The sequence below is a fragment of the Sarcophilus harrisii genome, chromosome 2 (genome assembly GCF_902635505.1).
Source record: "Sarcophilus harrisii chromosome 2, mSarHar1.11, whole genome shotgun sequence".
NCBI lineage: Eukaryota > Metazoa > Chordata > Mammalia > Dasyuromorphia > Dasyuridae > Sarcophilus > Sarcophilus harrisii.
In genome coordinates this window covers 301,785,985-301,805,986 of record NC_045427.1, presented here as the reverse complement: position 1 = coordinate 301,805,986, position 20,002 = coordinate 301,785,985, and the positions used below count along the sequence as shown (strand labels likewise).

General features: G+C 35.1%; 1 protein-coding gene across 2 annotated transcripts in view; it reads left to right on the top strand.

The window, feature by feature from the left end:
• ADCK1 (aarF domain containing kinase 1) overlaps positions 1–20,002 on the top strand; it is a 194,331-nt gene that overhangs the window by 14,864 nt on the left and 159,465 nt on the right. The window contains exon 1 of one of the 2 annotated variants that reach the window (XM_031952433.1): positions 9,845–9,965. The exons of the other annotated variant lie outside the window; for it this stretch is intronic. The gene's annotated coding sequence lies outside the window, so the exon portion shown is untranslated. Of the gene's footprint in view, positions 1–9,844; positions 9,966–20,002 lie in introns of those variants that run through there. 2 annotated transcript variants of the gene reach the window in all.

Sequence of the window (20,002 nt, the reverse complement as noted above, 5' to 3'; positions counted from 1 at the left end):
CTTGATTTCAGAAAAGCCTGGAAAGACTTAGCATGAACTGATGCTAAGTAAAGTGAACAGAACCAGGAGAACAATTTAACAGGATTATATGATGATCAACTGTGATGGATTTGGTTCTTTTTAACAATGAAGTGATTCATGGCAATTCCAATAGACTTTTGATGGAAAGAGCCATCCACATCCAGAGAGAGAGAACCTTGCAGATGAATGTGGATCAAAACATAGGATTTTCACCTTTGTGGTTGTTTGTTTGCTTTCTTTTTTTTTCTTGTGTTTTTTTTTTCTCCCTTTTGAGCTGATTTTTCTTGCACAGCATGATGAATATGGAAATATGTTTAGAATAATTGCACACATTTAGCCTATATTGGATTGCTTGCTGTCTGGGGGGAGGAAAGAAGAAGAAAAATTTGGAACACAGATTTTGCAAAGTTGAATGTTGAAAACTATCTTTGAATGTGTTTGGAAAAACAAAATGTTATTATTTTTAAAAAATGTGTTTTTGCTCATATTTGCTTTCAATTTTGTGAATTTCTTCTCTGGTTTCTGGAATTTCTATACTGATGTTTAATTGAGTTTTTGAAGTTGTTTTTCTATTTTTTCCTCATTGAATGCCTAATTAATTGATCTCTTTGTTCTCTCTTTTGTTGTTGAAAGTATGTAGAGAGAGAAAATTTCTTCTAAGCACTACTGACTATAACCAAAAATTCTGTCATGTTGGCTCATTATTATAATTATCTTTGGTAAAATTTTCTATTGCTTTTATGATTTGTTCTTTGATTCACCAATTCTTTGGGTTAATTTATTTAGTCTCCAATTACTTTTTAATTTTCCCTCCATGGCATTTTATTGAATATAATTTTATTGCATTGTGATCAATAAAAGATGATTTAATTTTTTTATTTTCTAATTTTTTGTGAGGTTTTTATGTCCTAATATATTGTTAGCTTTTATAAAGACATTATGCACAGCTGTATATATAGGACATTATAAAAGTTTTCATGCAGTTTTAATCTATAAAACCTAATGTATATATTTTTCTATTCCTGCATATTTCAACACATATTTATATATCTACATATCTTTTTATATGTGTAAATTTATATTTATCTATGCTTAACTTGTCTTCTGAGAGAGAGAAGGGGAGAAAGAGTGTATTTTTTTCTTTCTTGCTAATTGATTTTTAATGGGAATCACACTAATGGGGGCTCAGAAACAACAGTAACTGTAGCAGTAGTAGGCACCTACAGGGATTTTCCTAAAACTTGTTACCGAGAATGCAAGTCAGGGTTTGGGATGGGGAGCTGAGTTACAGTAGAATAAGATCATAGATATAGATCTAAAAGAGATCTTAGATGCTATTCATTCAACTAACTCATATTTCAAATAAGGAAATAGTGAGATTACAGAAGTAAAGAATTTACCACAAGTCACACAAATATACATCCTAGAGTAGAAAACTGGACTTAGACTCTCTCATTCCAAATCTATTACTCTTTATACTATGCCATGTACTCTCCCAATATGTTGGATTTAAGATACTTGTAGGACTTTTAGAAACTTCTCACTTCTAGGACCAGCATTCTGTTCTCTAGACTACAGTGTTTCCCACAAAACAGACAAGTCTTTGAATAATCAAGATTTAATTGTTAGAGGGATTCTATAATCCTGGTCAAAGAAAAGGAACAATAAATACGAGCATATGGAAGTTGAAAATGGTGTGGGATTATTAAGGAAATGAGCCATATACTTTTGATCCTTCTCCTCTGTTAAACTTGGGTAGCAAGAAGTATGTCATAATGGGATCACTGAAAGAATAAAGGCCCAGTGATAAGAAGAGACCTTGTTTACATTTTATAACAGTCTCATACTATTAGAAATAAAGTAGAGATTTTTCCTCCCCATGAATTTCTCACTTCCTTTTCTATCAATAATAAATTTGATTTACTAAGTTGTATGACATTTTCTTTAAAAGGATAGTAAAATATTAGCAATAATAATTCATCATTAGTGAGTTCTCTTCATCAGTTATCAACACTAAAGGTTAATGAAGACATTAATGCTGCTAACTCACATTTATTTATATAAATAAATAAATGTAAGGTATACAAAACATTTTCTTCTTAATCTATTTTATAGCTGAGGAAAATTAGTCTCTGAGAGGATTGGTAATTTGCAAAAGGCTATTCAACTAAATGTTGGAATCTGGTTCAAATTCAGGTTTCCTGACTTCAGGGACAGTGGTCTCTCTATTATATCATACTCTCATTCTTTAAACCTGGACTTTAGTTATGCCTGGATTATGTATTTCTCTGTATTTTTACTAGAACCCAATGATTCTATAATGTATGTATCCCGTTGTGAAGCAAAATTTTCTCATTACTAGAATCTAAATAGGTCTGTGATTCAAGATGGCAAAATGCTAAATTGATGGTGCAATTGATGTAGAAAATAACAATAGTGGAAGCAAACATGCAGGTCTTAATTTAAAATGTCACTAAATTGTGTTTCTTGCTTTGTAGTTTCTTTATGATGTGGAAATGTGGGAGTATGCAATATGTTTTCCAGTTCACTTCTACACATTTTATTAGGAAAATGCAATTACTTTTTCTCATTGCATTTATAATTTCCACTTTATATCACTGTTGGATGGTGATTTCTTAGCATGACTTTTAGCTTCCTAGTGGAAATGTGGACTTTGTTTCTTATCTAAAAACCATTGAAGAAGTACAAACATTGCCCCTTTAAGTTCTTATATTTGAAGGGGAGTCTCTCCTGAAGGAATATGACCTGACACAAGTGATCTGTGCCAAGCCACATTGTCTTGATCTCAGTTTTTTTCAGGATTCAGTTTCTGCATTTGTAAATTAGGGAAGCTGTACTGGATGATATCTAAAGTCCTTTTCAGTTCTAAATGATTTTTAAAGGTAGGTAGATGAAACAATGAATAGAGCACTGAGCATAGAATTGTATCCAACTTCATATATTTAATACTGGTATGATCTTGGTTCAGTCATTTAATCTCTGTCTCAATTTCCTCATCTGTAAAATGGTAATAACAATAATAACAGTACCTACTTCCCAGGTTTGCTATGAGGATAAAATAATATTTATAAGGTGCTTTCCAGACTTAAAAGTGCTATATAGATGCTAGTTGTTATGATTGTTGCTATTATTATCATTAGTATTAATATTATAAATAAAGATAATAAATATTTTTTGAATGTTTTTACAAAGTTTCCTATTTTAAAATTTATATTACCAAATTGTAGACCAATAGGTAATTTTAAAAATAATATTTATCTTAATTACATATAAAAGCAATTTTCAATTTTTTAAAAAGTTTTGTGTTCTAATTCTATCATTCCTTTTTCCTCTCCCTGAGAAGGTAAGAAATCTTTTAGATGTCATACATGTGCAATCATATAAAATACATTTCCATAATCAATAGGAAATTATGTTTGCTTAAAGACTTCAAGGAAAGAGAATCCATAATGTCTTATTCCCACATACCTGCCTACTTTTAGAAAGTACTCCATCATTCAAATCAAACATTTACTGACTGCCCCACGTCTTGGTGGCTCTGCTGTGGATTGCAGTCATTTGCAGAATATGAAGATTAGACTTAGCACTGAAGAAAACTAAGAGACCCACAACATAGCTGGGGTAGATTACTATCTCCCTAACAAGACCTTTGCGCTATTTACTCATAGTGTTCTCTACTTCTTTTTCCACCTGTTGATATTTTACACCTCAAGGCCATGCTTAACTGTTGCTTACACCATAAATCTTCCCCTGATCTTCTCTGCTAGAAATGATTTCTCGTCTGTCTCAGGCCAATCTATTTTCTCCTTATGTGTACATCTAGATGCAACATGTCATAAAGTATTGGAATTCTAAGTTTGGAGTCAGGAAAACCTAGGTTTAAATCCCATTGCCAACACTGACAGTTTTAAACTAGGGCAAATCCCTTCACTGATTTGGGCTACAGGTAATTATTTAGAATGTACAGAGTGTTACTTAGACTATAATCTGTGGTAGTAGAAGAAATTTCTCAACTATAGATCCTTCATGCATAAGCACTTAAAATGTGGTAATTTGCAATATATTGTATTTATCTCTGTACTTTTCTTATCTTGCCCTACTAGCTTATGTCAATGCAGGTTGAAGGGTCTGCACAAAAGTGCCCTTTCTGATTCTAGCTGACCATGTGTCTACTTCAACTCTTAACAAAACCTCTGACTGTTTTTGGCCATGTGTGACTTAGTGCTGAAGGACTCTGATAAAACAGTTTCCCCCCTGGCCTTGAAGTCAGAAGAATCAATGATTCAGTGGCTTTTTAAAGGGAATGAGCTATCTTCAGTTAGTCTTCTCTTCATACCAACTGAGCATATCATTGCCTTTAGAGCTTATCTCTGCCATAATTGGGACAATGCTGGTATCTTTCTCCCATTTAGGCATTAGGGAAACTGCTGTCAAATAGTAATTAGAGCGAAGTGAATCAACCAGAGAAGCCTGAGTCAGGGGTCTTGACTGCCTTTCCCACCGCAAGTTTCTTTTCCCATGGGGATTAATCAAACCCAATAAATCTTGAGATGGAATGTACCAATAACAACTGCTATGGGACCCAAGAGGTTATGGCACTGTGGCCATTCCTTTTCCACTAAGAGAGAACAAAATAAAAAACAGACAGGGGGAGGGAAGAGAAACAGAACGAGAGATAGACAGACAGAGACAGAGACAGAGGGACAAAGATAGGGACAGAAGAAAGGGCATCCAAGGCCCTAAGTTCCTGACTCAAGCTCACCTAAAGGAGTACCTACTCTTTAGCAGCATGCAATGGCCATTTCTACTACCTCTTTTGAAAAATCCCAGAAAGAGAGAAAATGATACACCACATATACAAGAGACAAAAAGGAAGTATCAGAAGGTATAGAGTCATTCCTTTTAAGGTCTACATGGGTGACTTTTTCTGAATTAGTGGACAATGCTCTTTGATTCATTCCTTTCCCTGCCTCCCATGATGAGGAAGAAAAAGAGAAGGGGAGAGAAAGGATGCACATGAAGGTCACTGAAGAACTTCTGGTAGTATATGTGCCCGTATAAAGATCCAAGGCAAAAGTTAATTGGAAGAAACCAAACCCCAAGAACAAGAAATATAACAAGAAGGAGGAATAGATCTAGTCATGCTCCATGGAGTGTACACTAGCCAAAACCAATAGAAGGAGGAAGTTCCATTGATTATACCATTTGATATTTTCTTGGAAAGGACACATAATCTGCAGATAATTAAATATATGTGTGTGTTTATATATTTATGTGTGTGTGTATATATACACACACATATATAATATAGTGTTGCCCATATATGTCATATGTCTATATGGATTTATCAAAAATGTGGCTCTTAGGCAGGCATAGAGAAACATCTCTGGAATTTCATGCACTCTCCTCCAAGAGACACATTAATTCTTGCTAGTAGTGAAACATGATATTGGAATTATGAGATCAGCCTGAAATCAGAGAGGGAATTCTGGACTAGAACTATGGATATCTGCTTCCTAAATATTGTTAGTTTAAAGGAAAATGATTTTTTTGGTTCAAGTCATTTTTTTGGGCCACCATTAATGAGGAAAGAGCGTCCTAATTTATGTCTAAAGGCTTGACTCCTTTCCTATCAAATACCAGTTTCACAAAGACCATTACAAATATTGAATAACTAATAAACCCATCTATCCAAACTGATAGCAAACAGAAATCAGAGAAGTTAAATAGATGAGCATATACCAGATGATGCCCAGAGCGAATGAGTTCTACTGAAGTCTCTAATGCAGCAAATTGTAAATAAAAACATTCTCGAGGCACCAAACTATACATTAGTTTCTTTTGGAGTCTCTCTCACTGCCTCTCTTTCTTTCTCTCGCTTTCTCTGTTTCTCCTCTGTCTCTCTGTCTCTGTCTCTGTCTCTGTCTCTCTCCTCTCTCCTGAAGGGGAGGGGGTTTGAAGGTGAGGGATGGGAGACAGGGGATAGCTAGGTGGTACAGTATTGTCAGGAGGATCTGAGTTCAAATGTGGCCTCAGACACTGTGTGACACTGAGCAAGTTACTTAACACTGTTTGTCTCAGTCTCTTCATCTGTAAAGTAGGCTGGAAAAGGAAATAGCAAACTACCCCTGTATCTTTGTCAAGAAAACCCTAAATGGGATCTCTGAGAGTCAGACGTGACAAAAATGACTGACAACAACTTCCCCTAAGAATTTTTGTCTGAAGAGAGCTTGGAAACATGTGTGTCCTTTCTCAGAGTTGGAGGTCAAAAAGCAAACTCTTTTCTCTCAAACTTTTGTTAACTCTGCTGTAGAAATGGAAGAAGTAATCCTCTCCATCAATGAGGAAAATTTTACATAAATGTCTAAGTCTAAAGCCTGAGGTAGATATACAAAGAAATCTTCTAAGTTCAAGGAAAAGCATTAACAACTGGAAAGATATATAAAATTCCTCATTGTAGGAAGTAGTACACAAACTGTGTCTTGAAGCAAACTAGGAATTATAAAGTACAGGTAAATATAAGACATAAGAGACATGAAACTCTCCAAAGAATTGATGGTAGGAGATGGAATATCATGTTTCTGAACTAGGCCTGTTTGATTAAAACTAAGTGATGTATATGATATATATATATTTTTAAGTCTGCTGTTTTACAAATTCATTTTCTTAATTCCTCCATGTTCACAGTTATCAAGACTTGCCTATGTCATGGAGATCTTTAGTGATACCACTTTAGATTAGAAAACAACCCTTAGCATAGGTTTTGTAATGAATGGCAAGAGTCTTAGGCTGGTAATCAGGGTTTCCTGGTCCTAATTTTGCAATTTTTGACAAGTCCTTCAGTTTCTTCTTGTCTAAAGTGAGGGAGTTGGAATATTTAATTCCAGGAGCCTTCTAATCCTGATTTTCTGATTTGTTTAGTATTTGTTCAAAGAGCTCCAAATGTCCAAAAGTAACTTATTGAAGTACGTGCAGAATCATTCTCATCCACTTCCCCTCAGCCCCAACTCTCAAGTGGATAAGGAAGTTAAAGGTGAACATGTGTTATGTGAGATAGGATATTGTCTTTTTCTTCCCATCAGGATCCATTTGCTATCTGAGTCAGAGAGGAAGCAAGACAGCATTCCCGCCAGCCTCTCTGACTGCAAACACAGAGCCTTTTTTAAACTTGGGAGAGACCTCCCGACCCTGTTCCTTTGCAGATTTAATTATTCTTTTTGAGCATGGTACTAACCTTCAGGGGATTTGCAGAACTGAGACGCCAGTGGAGACTCTAGAGCTTTGTGTTCAAGATAACGACTTGAGCAGCTTAGCTGGGGAACAATTTGCCCCTTGCCTTGAATCCTGTCATTTGTTTTGATCATTTTCATCCTATCAAGAGAACCTAAGAAGACAGGCATCTGATGTCTGAAGTAACTTATTACATTACTTCCCTTGTCTTTTTCTCTTGTAACAAGATATTCTATGGACGTTGACAGCCTTGGTCTCTGAGCAAGCTGCAAAGCAGAGGTGAGTGAGGGTGAGGAGAATTTAATAATGCTAAAAGGGAGGAATTTCTGACTATAAGGATGGTTAGATTGTTGCTGGTTGCTTAAATGAGAGTTCTATTGTCATTGCGAAGTTAGGTTGACCTTGGGCTTGATCAGTCTAATAAGGAGAGCATGGCCTCGTGGGAACGAGCTCTCCTTTCCTCTGCCTCCACTATTCAGTTCCTCATCTCGGTCAACTTCATTCCTCCTCTGCTTTTATTCTCTTCCCTCCCTTACTGTTGTATCCACTGTGCCATCTAGCTGCAGTAACCAAAATTAAAAAAAACAAAAACCAATGGCAAAAAAAAGAGAATGTGTGTACGTATGTTTTTGTGTATATCTATCTATATGTCTATATAAATATCCATATGGTACAGATTTTAAGAATGAATCTTATAAAAGAAAAATGAAGCAAAAATGAATGTTGTATAATTATAATAGTAAAATTGTACCTGGAGAAGAGTTGAGAAAATGTACCTTCTGGAGCAGCTAAGTGGTATAGTAGAGCACCTGCCCTGAAGTCAGGAGGACCTGAGTTCAAATTCAGCCTCATGTATTTACTAGCTGTGAGACCCTGAGCAAGTCACTTAGTCCTGCTTGTCTCCATAAAAGAGAAAAAAATATATATTTACCTTTCTCCTCTGATTGTCAGGGTTGAATCAATATATTGTCAGTCATGTTCAGTGTACTGGTTGGTTTTACTGGATTGCCTCTATCTGTCTCTGTCTCTGTTTAAATCTGTGTTGCAAAAGAAGGCTCAGTGGATAGGGGAGGTTGAGGATATTAACTTTTTTTATTTTTTACTGGAATGGTTTTGAAAGCAGCACCTTTTCCTCTGTTGCTTCATCATACACCTGCACTACAGTGTCCTAGATTTTCTAAGATTGGTCTGGTTTTGACTCCTTCCTTCTGAGCCTCCCAAAGAAACAGTTTACAGAACACCAGTGTCCAAGGAATAGAGCATCTGCCTGATTGCACTATTGCAGGACAGTCTATTCTACACCTTACCTCTAGCCCATCCCACTTACATAGGGCACTGAGACTTGGACGTCCCATATATTGGGATGACATGCCTGGTGATGGAACAAGAAGAGCTCTTCCTGAAATAATGAGACTCATCAGTTCTGGAAACAAAAGGCTAACTCTTCTTTCAGAACAACCTCCCCCAAATTCCCTTTACTCCTGAGTTTGCTTCAGCTTAAATTCTGAATACAGGAAACAAAAGCATGAGAGAGTAAAGACAGATTTAATTGGTCTTCTTTTGGAATGTAAATACCAGTTCAATATGAATAAATAAATTCTGCCAGGTTTGATGTAATCTACATTGGCTCACAGGAATTAAAAGTTTAGTGGAATACATTGCTGTAAAGCTTTGAAACAAAGTGGGGGAAAAACCTTATCATGAAGAAATTGAAATTTGTAAAACTGAAAATCTATCTTAAGTAAGAACATAAGACCATAAAAACCTAAAGCGGGGAGACATTTCAGAGACTGAATAATCCAAACCCCTGTTTTTCAGATGAGGTCCAGGGAGATTAGATAATTTGGTATTAGGATTTGTAGGATCCCAGATTTAAAGCTAGGAAGGTCTATTGAATTTGACCTTTTTATTTTACAGATAAGGAAATCAGAGACAGAGAAAAATGAAAGGACATGAAGATAAATTGACTCATCTTTTGTTTCAGCGCTTACCTACCCCTTACTCATGTAATGGGTGTGGTCTCAGACAAATTGAGGACTGGAAAAGACCTAGAAAGGTCAAGGTCCCCAACTTGAGCGACCTCTGTTCATTTTGATCTTTGTCCTGCCACTGGACTTTGATGACTGAGGAAGAGAGACTGATGTCTTTGTATAGCCTTGCTTCATCTACATCCAATTCATGAGCAAGTCTAGACATCATCCTCATGATGTCCATGGTACTTTTAACAAGGAAGGACAAACAACAATAACAGACCTGTTTTCAATATCCACAGACCATTCTGATTCTCTATGCCAACTTAAGCTAGAAAAAATGATTCACTATGCTTTTCCCCCCCTTTGGATTTGCTGATCAGGTCTTGCTCTGGTGCATTTTCTAGGTCTTTGTGAAAGTGTGGAGGGAGGAGGTTAAGTGGAATTTGACTACATTTCTTCCTGCTATTCTGCTGTCTCAGTCCTTGCTCAGGTTGTGGCTATTATTGGCCATTCAATGACAGAATGATTTGGATTTGAAAGTCAATAGCTCTATTTAAAACATAATGGGATTTTTAAACCTGTTTTTTCAGAGTTATATTTCAAGAAATCAAAAATGAAAAAGTGCAAAGGACAAAAAGTGAATTGTTCCAGTGCCATGGGGACATAAGAGCTATGGAAGAAAGAAAGATTGGAGAATAAATTGACAAGTTGGCATTAGAGGTATAAAATTTTACTCAAGCAACAAACTTCCTGAAAATTCAGTCATATTTCAGTTATGTCTACTTCTTCATGAGCCCATTTAGGATTTTCTTGGCAAAGATATTATAATGTTTTGCCATTTCCTTCTCCAGCTCATTTTTTACAGATGAAGAGCTGAGGGAAACAGGGTTAAATGATTTGCCCAAAATCATTACAGTTAGTAAATGTCTGAACCAAAGAAAAAATTTTACAAGTAGCCAAAAAAAAAAAAAAAAAAAAATGCAGGTACAGAGGACAGAGGAGCCACAATCAAGATCACAAGCAATCTGAAAGTCACTTTTTAAAAAAGGAACAGAAAGCTTGGAATGCAATATTTCTGGAGACAAAACAAAACAAAAAAAAATCTAAATTAACCACCAAAAATAACTTAGCAGCAAAACTGAATATAATCCCACAGTGGAAAAATGGACCTTTTCTGGGATAAGAACTAAGAAAAGGGGAAATGGGTTGATAATTAATAAGGTAATTGATAAATTAATGCTATAAGCAAATTAGGAAAACAAAGGGTAACCTACCACTCAGATCTGTGGAGAAGGGAGGAATTTATGGCCAAAGAACTAGAGTATATTATGAAATGCAAAATGGATAATTTCAATTACATTAAATTAAAAAGTTTTTGCACAAACAAAATCAATGTAGCCAAATTTAGAAGGGAAGTAGAAATCTGGGGGGGGGGGGGGGAGGAAGGAAGGATTTAGATCCAGTGTTTCTGATTAAGGCCTAATTTCTAAAATAAATATAGAGAACTGATTCAAATTTATAAAAATACAAGTCATTGCCCAATTAATAAATGGTCAACGAATATAAACAATTTTCAGATGTAGAAATTAAAGGCATTTCTTGTCATTGGAAAAAATGTTCTAAATCACTATTGATAAGAGAAATGCAAATTAAGACAACTCTGAAGTAGTCTTCATATCTCTCAGATTGACTAAGGTGACAGAAAAAGATAATGATAAATGTTGGAGGTGGTATGGGAAAACTGAGACATTAATGCATTGTTGGTGGAGCTGTGAAATGATCCAATCATTCTGGAGAGCAATTTGGAACTATACTCAAAGGACTATAAAACCTTTGATTTAGCAGTTCCTTTACTGGGTTTGTACCCCAAAAAGATTATCAAAAAGGGAAAAGAACCCACATTTGCAAAATATGTTTGTAGCAACCTTTTTTTATAATGGCTAGGAATTAGAAACTGAGTAGAGTAGATCAGTTGGAGAATGGCTGAATATATTAATAACTATATTAATGTTATAGATGATTTCAGAAAGGCCTGGAGAGATTTACATGAAATGAGCTAAGTGAAATTAGTAGAATCAAGAGAACATTGTATATAGCGACAAGAAGATTATATAATCAACTCTGATGGACCTGGCCATTTTCAACAATGAGGTGATTCAAGGCAATTCCAGTAGACTTGTAATGAAGAGTTATCTGCATTCAGAAAGAGGATTGTGGGATTGATTGTGTGGATCACAACTTAGTGGATTCACTTTTGTTTGCTTAATTTTTTTTCCTTCTTTTCATTTTTTTCCATTTTAATCTTATTTTTCTTATGCAGCATGATAAATGTAGAAATATATATAGAAGATTGCACATGTTTAACATATATTGAATTATTTGCTATTTAGGGAAGGGAGTGGAAGGAGGAAGAGAGAAAATTTTGGAACTCAAGGTATTGCAAGAGTGAATATTGAAAACTATCTTTGCATATATTTGTAAAGTAAAAAGCTATTATTTAAAAAAAAGAAATGAGCAGAATGATTTCTTTTCTTTTTTTATTAAAGCTTTTTATTTTTCAAAATAGTAGATAATTCTTCAACATTAGTCCTTGCAAAAGCCTGTGTTCCAATTTCTCCCTCCTTCCCCCATGCCCTCCCCTAGATGGCAAGTAGTCCAATATATGTTAAATATGGTAGAAATATATGTTAAATTCAAAATATGTACACATATTTATACAATTATCATGCCTCACAAGAAAAAAAAGAGAAGCAAAGTAAAATGCAAGCAAACAACAACAAAAAAAGAGTGAAAATTCTATGTTGTGAACCACACTCAGTTCCCACACCTACACATCTCTAGGTGTAAATGGCTCTCTTCATCACTAAACATCTGGAACTGGAGCAGACTGATTTAAAAAAAACCTGGAAAGACTTACATGAACAAATGCTAAGTGAAGTGAATAGAACCAAGAGAATATTCATTCATACACTATAACAACAAGATTATGTGATGATTAACTGATGGACTTGGTTCTCTTCAACAATTCAGTGATTCAAGGCAATCCCAATAGACTTGGGATGGAAAGTGCCCTATATATCTATTTATATATATATATATATATATATATATATATATATAACTATGGAGACTGAAAATCAAAGCATATTATTTTTACCCTTTTTCTTGTTGTTTGTGTGCTTGTTTTTTTCTTTCTTGTGTTTTTTTCCTTTTTTGATCCGATTTTTCTTGTACAGAATGATGAATATGGACATATGTTTAGAAGAATTGCACATCTTTAACCCATACTGGATTGTTTGCTGTCTTGGGGAAGGGTGGGGAGGAAAACAGGTTTTGCAAAGGTGAATATTGAAAACTATCTTTGCATGTATTTGGAAAAATAAAACTAATTTTTTTAAAGAAAAAAAAAAGATCTTTAATGAAATAGAGGGCAACTGGTGATGGCCCAGGATTCAGTGAGTGACTTTGGCATGTTTGATATCTAAGTGCTCCACGGCAGCTACCTTCATGGCTTTTGGAATATTTTGCTGGGGCAAATCTTCACATGGTTGGATTAGACCTCCCCCTAACTCACCAATGAATTAGTTTTACCAGGATTTAGTCTCTGTGTGTTCCATAGCTTCTTAAGAGTCACAGGTGAGAGTTGAGTGACAGGTGGAAACCAAAGGTGGATAAGCAACTCTGAAAAGATCCTGGTCTTCCCACAAATACTCCATACACCCTGAACAGTTAATCCATGCATCTCCTCAGAACCCTGTCATCATTAGGGGTCACAGACTGAGTTTTAGTAGAGAAAGGTCCTGAGAATGGTTCTGTTGTGTTTGAAGAATTAAAGTATTAAAAAAAAAGAGTGAAAAGAAGAGAAGAAGAATTTGGTAATGGACTGATGGGGAAATGAAAGAGAAGGAAAATTATCTCATTATTGGTGAGCACAAGTGAGCATAGCAAAGGAAGAAGGGGTGGGGGAGTAGGCAATACTTGAACTTCATTCTCATTTGAAGTGACCAAAGGAGGGAAGAATGAATACCCCCCAACCCCCCTCACACACACAGAGTTGAGTATGCAATGATGTTTCAGTTAACAAACAGGAGGGAAAGGGGAAAAGGGACAGGAAGAAATAAAAAGGAGAGGAGATGAAGATAGGGATTAGTCCTATAAGCAAGACAAACTATGGGTACAGACTTTTTTTTTTTTTTAATAGCAACTCATTTTGTAATAGCACAGAATTAGACATTGAGAGGGTGCCCATCAATTGGGGAATGGTTCAAAAAGTTGTTGGATTGCCCTAAGTGTTTTAGGGAATCTCTGGAGAAATGAGGCAGTGCATAATTTCTCTCTCTTTTTTTATTTTTTAATTTTAATTTTTATTTAATAGCCTTTTATTTACAGGTTATATGCATGGGTAACTTTACAGCATTAACAATTGCCAAACCTCTTGTTCCAATTTTTCACCTCTTACCCCCCACCCCCTCCCCCAGATGGCAGGATGACCAGTAGATGTTTAATATATTAAAATATAAATTAGATACACAATAAGTATACATGACCAAACCGTTATTTTGCTGTACAAAAAGAATCAGACTCTGAAATATTGTACAATTAGCCTGTGAAGGAAATCAAAAAAGTGCATAATTTCTCAAAGGCAACCTATTTTATTCTCATAGTCATTTAGGGATGCTGTTCATTAGTGTTCTGTCCAAGGTACATGTGCTGAATGTTCAGTTCTGTGGGTTATCCATGAAACCCTATTAGATAGCTTGAAATCAGACATTTTTCTATGTCAATAATCATACTAAATTTGTTTAAGTGATTATTGATATTATTTAAAAGGTTTTGCAATTTTCTGAGACTTAACATAATTGGTGTAGTGTTCTCCGCAAACAGGAATGTCTAGAGTACTTTCTCATTTGCAGAGAATCCCTTTGTAATTTGGACCCTATGTTGGCTGTCTTCTATGTGATAGCAAATGCTCTTGGTAAGTGTCTATCTCTTGCTTTTTTTCTGATTAATAATCAGAGTTTTGGCCGACAAAGTTATCTTTGTCATTAAAATCTTTCAAGGATTCTCACATACATAGGCCTTGTTTTGGCACAGATAACTCCTTTTCCAGAATTGTTACTATGGAAACTTGGTGAAATGGAAATGACTACTTGTGGGATGGCTCCCTAAGTTGCTGCAGTCTTGACCCTGAAGGGGCTAACAGAGAGGAGCAGCGCCCATGGGGAGTCCAGATTGGTAGCATTGGTTTTAGCCAGGACATACGATGCTTGTGGGAACCTTGGAGGAAAGTTGGATGGGGTAAGAGAAGAGGTCATTTGTGGTATATATAGGATAGGACCAGACTTGTTGTACTGATAACCATGAGGGAAGGTCAGCTGAACAAAGCAGTGACCAAGTGCTAAGAAGTGGGCAGAATCAGGAGGCTGTAGAGCCAATCAGATTTGACCTAAAATAACTTCTTTCTCTTTCTGTACCTTCAAAATGGGATTTATTATTCATTTTCCTGTTTGACCACTTACTTCTTATTTCCCAACATGGTGACAGGAGGCCTGTGGCTAGAGAGACCTTTTAGTTGTAGACAAAGTAGCCAGAATTTGGAATCAGTCTAGTTTCTTTAAATATTTCTTCTTATTTCTTTGCCAATTGAAACTGTTATTTAAAACGTAGATGGATTTGTGACTATGAGTTCATCTGACTGTTTCTGCGTGTTATATGATTGAGAGATGCCAAATCCAAAGAGAGATGGCCATATATGGCGAGGGAGTGTGTTTTTAATCTTCCAAAATACATATATCCATGTTCAAATTTCTGAATTTTTTGAACCAGAAAAAAAATAGACTGAAAAGGAAAATAAATCTGAAAGTCACATAATATTGGGAGATAAGAGTAAGTCCTGGTTTTGTCTCAATTGGCACTGAAATGGTTGAGGCTGCTGTGAATCTTGAGAATGGATGATGCTTCTTAAGAGTCAACACTTCAATGTCCTCAAAATTGTGTTGTCTCTAGCACAGACTTTTGTTGCATGTGTGTGATTTAGTCTAAAGGTTTTTCTACCTTCATTTTTTAAATTTCCATTTTTACTTTCTGGTGCAGAACATGAAGGATTAGAGATTAGAGATATGAATGAAGAAAAGAATTTGTTATAGAAATCTTTACAGATCATTCCCATTTTTATATGTTTCTTATTCTCTTGCCAGTTTCTTCCTTAAACGCTGGCTTAGTTGAATTTCTTGGCAAGGTTTATATTATCTTCTTTCCCTTCTACTTCTTTTTGCTGTTTTCTGAGGCAGTGCTGCTACTTAAGGTTTTTAGAGAATTTTGTTTCATCAAAAAATTTAAGTTTTATTGATGCTTTTTTTTTTAACCTCGCAATCATTTTCTTAGATTATACTCCACCTCTCATTGAATCTTCCTTGTTATAAATAAAAGTTAAGCAAAACCAATTGACAAAAAAAATTGGGATCTGACAGAATAAGCAGTAATCCTCTATCTTTCTACTAATAGGGAAAAATGTTTATCTATTTTCTGGGGCTAAAATTTATTGTATGAATTAATCTGAGTTTAGCTGCTTTTTGGATACATTGGACTTGTTTTTGTTTATGTTTCTATTACATTTATATGTAATTGCTTACATTGTTGTCTCAGATCCATTTTCTTTGCATCAGTTCATAAAAGTCTCATAATATTTCTTTAAGCTATTCATTTTCATTTTGTGGTACAATAATATTTACAACACATGAATATTCCACAATTTGTTTCCACTTAAAATTCTACTTAATCTTGTTTGCCTCAGTTTCCTCAACTGCAAAATGGAGATGATAATGATAGCATGTACTTCCAAGAGTTGTTGTGTGGAACAAATGAAATAATGTTTGTGAAGTGCTTGGCACATAGTAAGCTCTATTTAAATGCTATAATTATTATTATTAGCCATTCCTCTTTGAGACTTTACAAATGAATTATTATTCTAAAGTGATGTCACCCTTGGCTGCTATATATGTCTCCACTTGGCAAAGAAGAGATGTTTGCTAGCTGAGGAGGTTTCCAAGCTCTTTTGGTTTTGTCCTTGTCATAACTAATTTATATAGTTTGAACTTCCTTAGGAAATTATTTTAGTCTATATTAATGTCTATTTTTAAAATTAATTTACGATTTTTCAAGATCAAGTGCTTATTTAAGTAAACTAACTTGAAGTTGCCTCAGCTGCATGCAATACCCCATTTTAATTTTTCTTCTAATTTGGTATTGATTCTGTTCTTTGCTCTAGGTAGGTGGTTAGACAGTACATTGCTTATTTGGAAATAATTCCCATATTAGTGACTTGTCATTTCCTGTTTTCTAAAGTATACCAATTTAAAAATATTTGCTATTTATGATGGCTTTTCCATGTCCTATCTTTTCTGATTTTTCCTGAAGTATTTATGATATAGATATGAAGCCTCTTTTGCTTCTTACTCTTGAACCATATTTTCTGACGTATTTTTAGCTGTTGTTCTCAATGTTCTTTTACTTTTGCATTGAAGTCATTCAAGTATAAATTCTTCTAATTTGAGGCTTTAGCAAGGATTTTTTTCCCTCCTCTACCTTTATAGGAGATACTAGTATCTAGAATAATTATCATAGTGGTTTTTTGTGGTAGGTGGTACAGGAGATAGAGTACTGGGTCTGGAGACTCATATTTCTGAGTTCAAATCTGATTTCGGACATTTATTTTGGGCCAGTCACTTAACCCTGTTTGCCTCAGTTTATCTGTAAAATTAGCTGGAAATGGTAAACCATTCTAGTGTTTTTGCCAAGAAAACTCCAGATGGGATTATGATGAGTCAGACGTGAATGGAATGACTAAACAACAACTTCTTTTTAGAATACTCAGTCATAAATAAACTAAGGGTTAGTTTCTGTTTTTTCTTTAAATGATATAGATAATAAATGCTATAGGAGTTTCGAGAAGAGGGAAATCAGTATGGGTTAGAATAATTGGAGAGGGTCTTGTGTAGAAAATGATGCTTGAGAAGGTTAAAGGGAATAGCTGGAACAAAGATTGGACTTTAGGAATAAGTAGAACATACACAGGGAAGGTAGATGATATATTGAGAAGAGAATTAAACCTGGAAGCAGGAAGAGTTGAGCTCAAATCCAACTATCTGTGTGATCTTGGGCAAGTCACTTAAACTCTGTTGACCTCAATTACCTCAACTGCAAAATGGGGATAATAATGATAGCACCTACCACCCAGAGTTGTTGTATGGAGCAAATAAGATAATATTTTTAAAATGCTTGGTATATTCTACTCTATAAATATTGTTTATTTAATAATAAATATTATTAAAGACAGTGAATTGGGGAAATTTATATGGTAGAGCAGAACAGGACTAATTGGATAGGTAGAACTCGGTTACAGAAAAACTTGAATGTCTCCTGAGTTTAGAATTCATATTATAGGCAAAGGGGAGCCTTGCATTTTTTGTTTGTTGTATTTTATTTGCACAAGGCAACAAATTGATAAAATTAGTGTTTTAGGAAGATTAATTTTGTGTATTGTGTAGAATGAGTTGAAAAAGGAGACACTAAAGGGCTATCAATCAGGGGATTATTACAGAAGTGCACTGTGATGGCACTGTAGATGAAGATGTGGCAAAGGGGATAGAAAATAAGTTCTTTGCCATAAGGAGACATTAAAATGTTTTTCCCATTTTAATTTTTTTCTCAATTACATGTAAAAATATTGACATTGTTTTTTTTAATTTTGAGTCGCAAATTATGTTCTTCTTTCCCCCCTCCTTGAGAAGGCAGAAACTTTGATATAGATCATACATGTACAATTATGCAAAGCACATTTCCATATTAGCCATGTTGCAAAAGAAAACAGACTACAAAAAAAAATCCTCAAGAAAAATAAAGTAAAAAAATATGCTTCTATTTGCATTCAGACTCCATCACTTCTTTTTCTGGAGGTGGAGAGCATTTTTCACTATAAGTACAAGAGATATTTAAAGGAAGAATCAAGAAAACGAATTGGTGAGGAGAGGAAAGGATAAAAAAAATTAGTTTCTATTCATATCTGACCACCTGGGGGAGCTTGTGAGCAAGCTTAGGTACTGGTAACATCTCAGAGTTACAAGGATGGGGTTGTCTTTCCATCTGTCCATTCTCAGTTGAGGCTCTCCTCTGTGGGGTCCTTGGAGTAGACTTTGAAATGTGGTAGGAAAGCCCTGAGTCACTTTCACTGAAGTGATCATTTCCATTTCATCATGACTGCTGCTTCTTGAACCCCAAAGGAAAAAAATCTAAGGGTATGTTGTAATACTTGGGAAAGTGAAAAAGCTTCCTTCTCTCCCTCCCCACCTTCTAAAAACATAATGGAAATGTCAACTTTTTCCCATGTAACCCATGAACTTCTCATTTCAGAAGTAAAAAGATTTGACTGTTTTGCAGGATCCAGAGGCCAGTGTGTTTACAGGAGCACCTGAGTACAAGGAAAGGATTCTGCAGAGGTTATATGTCAGATAATCTCAAGTCCCCACTTGTAGGAATTATTGCATAGAAAAGATTGAAGTGGAGTGATACTACAAAACTGTTCTCTGTGTTACTGTCTCTTCTGTATGTGTGTGTATATATACATATATTGTGTGTGTGTGTGTGTGTGTGTGTGTAAGTAAATATACATACATGTGTAATGGGGATCCAGTCCTCTGGGTCTAAACTGCATGTAGATGCTTGAGAAGTACGATGCTGGGTAGGTGTAATGGAGAGCCTCATCTTCCATATCAGATCACGGACAGGTTTTCTTTGACTGTTTCCTGTTTGTTTACTTTATGATAAAGAAAAGTCTTAATTGACTGCTTTAGTTGTTTGGAACTGAGTACACTAATAAAAAAGTGCAAACAGATTAAGTCTGGTTCTTTCTGGTGGCAATCATGGAAAGATATAGTGTAATTCTCTGAGAGCCAGAGAAGCTTTGAACACTTAACTCCCCCTTAAGGCTGCTATGTGGCCTTGAACACACAGTACTGTTGATTTTGTGTCTGCTGTGATTTATTTTTTCTTACCCTTAAATAAGTTTTGAAAAATTGAAAAGCCAACCAGAGATTTATAAACTAGCATCCATACTACAGTTTGCTGGAGCTAAACTGGTGAATCTGGTATTTAATTAGATAAATAGGGTGGGGCCTAGTTATAGAAAGCCTTGAATGTCAGCTGTGTTTAGATTTCAGGCTATAGACAACGGGGAGCCACTTTTGTTTGTTTTCTTTTGTTTTTGTGGGAGGCAGGAGATAGGTTGAAGAAATTTTAGTATCTTGTGGAGGCATGTATAATGGGTTGGAAGAGGAGACACTTAAAGGGATATCAATGAGGAGGTTATTACAAAAGTTTAAGTGTTTAGGATGATGGCACCATAAATGAAGATGAGTCAAAGGGAATAGAAAGGAAATTCTCTACTATAAGGAGACATTTGAATTTTTTTCTTTTTTCTTATTCAAAAGTATTTTATTTTTCCAATTACATGTAAAGAGAATTTTCAACATTCATTTTGGTAAGATTTTGAATTCCAAATTTTCTTTTCTCCTTCCCTCTCCTCCCCTCCCCAAGACAGCAAGCAATGACATATAGGTTGTACATGTGCAATCATTTTAAATGTATTTCCATATTAGTCATGTTGTAAAAGAAAAATCGCAACAAAAGGGAAAAAGTACAAGAAAGAAAAAGCAAGCAAATTTTTAAAAAGGTGAAAACAGGGATGCTTTGGTCTGCATTCA